Source organism: Mustela putorius, unplaced genomic scaffold (assembly GCF_011764305.1).
Source record: "Mustela putorius furo isolate JIRA1106 unplaced genomic scaffold, ASM1176430v1.1 tig00000083_pilon_pilon_pilon, whole genome shotgun sequence".
In the NCBI taxonomy this organism is placed as follows: Eukaryota; Metazoa; Chordata; class Mammalia; order Carnivora; family Mustelidae; genus Mustela; species Mustela putorius.
Genome location: NW_025421273.1, coordinates 31,236,730 through 31,242,797, shown reverse-complemented (window position 1 = coordinate 31,242,797; position 6,068 = coordinate 31,236,730).

Here is a 6,068-nt window from a genome sequence, read left to right as displayed (position 1 = left end):
AGTCAGGAGGTTGGAAGAAAGAGAGCGCTTTTCCCATATTGACCTATTAAATCCTTGTGACAACCCATGAGACAGATTCTATTATTTTCCGCAATTTTCAGATAAAGAAACCAAGAAACAGAGAATATGGAACTTGCCTGAGAACACACAGCTCTAAATGGTAACATTTGATTTTGAACCCAGGGAGTCTAGTTCAAGAGTCCTTGCTCTTAACATCTTAACATCTTCACAACTCCTATCCTACTATGCCACATTCTGACCCACTTATGTTTCCATTGAGCCCAGCCTGCATAGGTCTGTGGGCTTGCCAAGGGTTCCGTCCACCTTCATCTCCTGGTTTCAGTGATTGTTCTGGTTCCCAGACCCCCCAATATCTAGGTCCAAGGAGGCTGTACTTGTGTGATCTCTGAGCCTCTGTCCACTGTGAGGCATCTGTTTAGCCTATGATTAAATAATGTCTTCTTTCTCCCCTTCTTCTTCCTCTTCCTCCTCCTCCTCCTCCACTTCTTCTTTTCTCTCTCTCTTAGCTCCTTAGTTCAGCACAGTATTGCCTTTTTTTTTGGTCTCTGCTCTCCAATAAGATACGTTGAAGCCCTAACCCCCAGAACTTCAGAATGTGCTTTTATTTGGAAATGGGGGGGGGCTACACATGTAATTAGGTAAGATGAGGTCCTATGGGAAGGGATATGATGATGTCGTTAGCAAAAGAGGGAAGTTTAGATGCACAGGGACAACACCATGAGAGACAGTGGCAGACACTGGGGGGAAGAATCTACAAGCCAGGGAATGCCAAGGATCAGCCATGGCCACCAGGCACTAGGTGAGAAGCAAGGGATGGGTGCTCCTTCCCAGCCTCCAGAAGGAACCAGCCCTGCTGATGCTTTGATTTTGGACCTCCAGAACCATGGACAACAAGTTGTGATTGTTTGAAGCCATCCAGTTAGCAGCACTGGTGAAGGATCCACCTCTGTCACCATGACAACCATCTCTGTCCCCATCCCCACCTCTGTCACCATGGCAACCACCTCTGTCCCCATCTCTACCACTGCCCTGCCTCGGAGTGGCACTGCAGTCCTACAGTCCCCTCCAGTCGGGACTCCAGGCATGATCTTACTGTAGGACCTTTGAACTCACTGTGCCCTCCTGGGGTAATTTCCCTCAGACATTTACATGGCCCCTTCCTTCATAATACAGTCTTAGGTAAGTAGAAAGACTTAAAGAACACCACTCATACTTCAGGTTCTCTGGTTTTCAGGGAGATTACTAAAATCTGCCCATACTGTAAAAACAACAACAACAAAAAACACAACAAAAACAACAAAAACCAAACCAAACCAAAACAAAACAAAAAACAACCCCAAATCTCAACAAATATTCACTAGAAGAAGCAAACCCCCAGGCAAAGGTACTGCTGAGAAATGGGTGTTCTAGAATTAGCTGGAACTGGCTTTCCCACCCTGGATCTTCCAGATCATCTGTTCCACCACTTCATGTCAGAAATCAGCTATCTAAAGTGGAAACAACAACATGTCTGTCAGAAAAGTCTTTGGCTTCCAAAATTTGTAGAGAAACCAATAATAAATGCTTGGACAGTTTAGCAAACACCAAGCGCTGAAGGAACTGACAGACTTGTTAAGGACGATAGCAAGAGAGCACAACTGAAGATGAAGAGTCAAGAAGAAACGGACACCAGCCATATAGAAACCACCTCATATACATGAAGATGGCTGCCATCAAAACCAACCAACCAACCAACCAACCAACCAACAGAAAAACCCAGCACATAAGTGTTGGCAAGGATGTGGTGAAATTGAAACACTTGTGCACTGTTGGTTGGAGTATAAAATGGTGTTGCCACTCCAGAAAATAGAATTAGTGTGTGAGCCAGCCATTCTGCTTCTGGGTATATACCAAAAAGAAGGAGAAGCAGGGTCTTGAAGAGATATTTGTACACCTACGTTCATAGCAGCATTACCCTAAATAATGCTAAAAGCTAATATAGCCTTCAATAGCTGCATTATATTTTAGCTCTAAAGTAACTAAAAGCAACCCAGCCACAGAAAGATGGATACACAAAGTGTGGTATACACTCACAATGGAAGGGTGTTCAGCCTTAAACTGGGAAGGTGCTCTGACACCTGCTACAACATGAAGGGACTTTGGAGACACGATGCTCAGTGAAATAAGCTAAGCACAAGTGAGACTCTGTGGTTCCACTTCCGAGGAACACTGTGAGCAGGTCAATGCATGGTGGCAAAGAGCAGAACACTGGTGGCCAGGGTCTGGGGAGGACGGGGAGGTGCAGTTCATGGACATGGTTTCAGATTTGCAAGATGAAAAGCATTCTGGTGGTTGGTTGCAGTATGGGTGTATTTAAACAACTGAATTCTGCACTTAAAAATGGTTCAGGGGCGCCTGGGTGGCTCAGTGGGTTAAAGCCTCTGCCTTTGGCTCAGGTCATGATCTAGGTCCTAGGATCTAGCCCTGCATAGGGCTCTCTGCTCAGCGGGAAGCCTGCTTCCCCCTCTCTCTCTGCCTGCCTCACTGCCTACTTGTGATCTCTGTCTGTCAAATAAATAAATAAAATATTTATAAAAAATGGTTCAAACAGTCCATTTTATGTGATGAACATTTTACCGAAACTAAAAATTCCATTTAATTAAAAGGAGAAATATGAGACAGATGCCCCTATGTGCATGAGAGAGACAGAGACAAAGAGATGGAGAATGGGGGTCTGGGTCCTTTGTTCAGCTTGGTCGGCGAGCTGTGGCGGCAGCACAGAACGGTGTCTCTGGAGCCTGTTCCTTTAGGGTGCTCTGAGAGAGGTAGGCCTTGAAAGCCTCCCCCAAACCTAAGATCCTTCAAAGCCCAAGACCTGCTCTAGACTACAAATGTCCTGCTTAAGATAGAGAAATAAATGCATGGCTCTTTTCGGGTTGTTTTTCTTTGAAATTGTATTTTTTGAATAGGTAAGACATGCACATTGTCCCACGTTCAGAAGGATCACAGGGCATATGGTGTAACGGAAATATCCCTTCTCCCCTGGCCCAGCCACTCGTTTCTCTTCTTTGAAGCAACCACGGATTTGTGTCCTTTCACAGGAAAGCAGATTTATTCCCCGGTCCCTCTTTTGTTTTGACCTGAGTAATAGTATTCTAAGCCCATTATTCTGTCTCTTGCTTTATCGTGAAGGTGTATCCCAGAGATGTTACATATCTGTGTAGGTAGACAGGCTTCCCTCTCCTCTTCTTTCCCCTGGGCGAATGTATTTATCAACTGACATAAAAGGGACCGTAAACAGCCTGTGGCCTGACACCCACCTTCAGAATGACCAGCTTTGGAAAGTTACCACCACTTTCCCCTCCCATTGTTTATTGTATTTTTCATTTCAAACAGAACTAGGGGAGCTAGTACAAGGAGCCCCGTCTGCCCATCACCCAGATGCAATAATTATCAAGATTATGCAACACTGACTTCATCTTTATCTTTTAAACATGCTCTTTGTTAGTTTGTTATTGGCTGATGTAGTCCAAAGCCAATCCGGGCATCAGATATTTTTTCACAGCTACCCTCTTCACCGTGCAGCTCTAAACATGTCCACGCTGGGTCACATAACCACAAGTTTGTGACTGCACCTAGCGAAATGAATAGCAATTCTCTGATATTGTCTTATGCCCCGTTTATAAGCAAATTTCCCCAAGTGTCTCTTTTATAGTTCATTTGTTTAAGAAGATCCATATGTTTTGTTTGGTTGTTACATCTCTTTATTCTCCCCCTCCCCTTTTTAGAAGATTTTATTTATTTATTTGAGAGAGAGAGAGAGAAAGCATGAGCAGGGGAAGGGGCAGAGGGAGAGGGGGAAGTGGATTATTTGCTGAGCAGAGATCCTGATGTGGGGTTCAATCCCAGCACCCTGGGACCGTGACCTGAGCCGAAGGCTTGACCGACTGAGCCAGCCAGGTGCCCCTCTTCATTCTCTTCTAATCTTGAATACATCTACCACCATCTTCATCTCACACTGCTAACTTGTAGAAATTGGGTCAGTAGTCCTATAAAATGACCTACATTCTGGATTTGTCTCTGCCTCTTTGCGGTCTCATGGAAGTTGTTTTACTTGCTCCATGATTCCTCCCTTGTTCCTGTAAATGAAAGTTGTCTACAGGGTTTCAACCGGCATTTGTGGCAGACACACCTCCTGGTTTAGTGCAAGCTGCCTATCGCAACACTTTGGGAAACACACGACATCCTACTTTCTGTGGCTCTCAGGTTGATCATTGGTTCAGAGAGTGCAGCCCGATCTTTCCATGGTCATGTCCCCCATCAGTCTCTCATCTAATGAGTTCATCCACTGGTGATCACTGCCTGGACCAATTATTTCTCTACGAATTACAAAATAATGATTTTCTCATTCTCTCCTTCCTTCCACATGTGTCAGGCTGTGTTCTTCTGCCTGATGTTATAAGGAACCAGAGAATGCCTCTTACCCACAAGTCTTGCTCTGAATGAGCTACCTTCAAGATTCACACCTACAAAATCTCATTTCTCAAATGAGGAAAAAATTCTGAAGACTCAGCCTTCAACTCAGAAAGCAAGTCTGAGAGGGGAATTCTAAAAATTATTTCCTCAAGGTGGCATTGCTAGTATAATTATGTGGCAGTCAAAGGTACCTGATCATTTGGGTATATAGCTTCTGAAAGTTGTGCTTAGAACAGAAATCAATCACACTGTTTCCTACCACCCCCACACTCACACCCATACTCAGCTCCCCCCACCACATGGATATTGCAAAACTAGATCAAGGATTAAATCCCAATGCAGGATTTCCTGTGTGCAACGTTCTTTCAGAAACCTATGGTTCCTTCCTGGAGCACCCACTTTGAGAGAGGCCAGGTCAAGGTGGTGACATAAACACCTGCTAAGATTTTTGGGAAGATACTGGTAATGATAAAGACACCCCTTGAAGTTCAAAAAAGAACCCAAGGACAAGGCTTTGAAAAAATTCACATTTCCTCTTGCTCGTAGCCTTTCCTAGATTTGTCAGAGCAAGTTCTCTGGTCTTCCTTTCCTCCCTGCTGTCATATGGATGAGAGTAATTGTCCATGGATCACCTTTGGCAGAGAGGAAATAGATTTCAGAATGTCCCTGCTGTGGTTGTCCTCACTTCTGTTTGTCTACTTGACACTTCTTTGCTCATCTCTTGAGCTTCTTGCTTGGGATTAGCCCAACTGAAGGGAAAGTGTCATTTTATTTTTACTTAGGTTTAAAAAAATCAATCTCTGAAACAAATCAACTCCAAAACCAATAAAATCAGAGATTGTGAGAGCTGGAAAGGGATGCGAGGACATCTAGGCCATCGGACTCAGAACTTTGAGCTAAAAGACATCTTACAGAGTTTGAAATCAATTCTCCATTTGTAGCTGTGGAAAACTGAGGCTAACCCCAGAGGGATGGATTTACCCAAGATACTGTAGCAAAACTTGGAACCTCAAACCAGATCCCTGCACTAGATCATGAGGGCTCCCTCCCCAAATTTTACACATGAGGAGAAAGAGATATGGAGGGGATCATGTCATTTGTCCAAGGTCAAAGAGTTAAGGAGGCACTAGGAGCCTGCTCTGTTCCAGGTACTATGCCAGGCGTGTAATTACACTATACTGCTTCCGGAATGAGTAAATGTGTCCTTAGTACCATTCTTCATGTACCATGCAGCTGTTTCCCACAGAGAAGCTCATTAGATGTAAATACTCAGCATTTTGTCATTGCAGCTTATTTATCTCCTAATGGGTAAAATGCACTCACTGTGCTTTTTAAGGAAAATTTTGTCTCTATAAAAATATCCTCCAATGAAACAACAATCCTAGATTCTCCAAAGTATGCTATTCCTTCCTGAGTGGAGTAAGAATGTGGAACTGGAAGTCTAGGGCCCAAGTTCTAGACCTGCCCCTTCACCCCCAGCTGAGTGACCTTGGCCAAGTCCCCAGACGCCTCCTGTGAAGAGCAAGGAGGTTGGGCTGGGTTGGTTTAGTGGTTCCACTGTGCTTACACCAAAAGCCTCTGCTTAGAAAGAT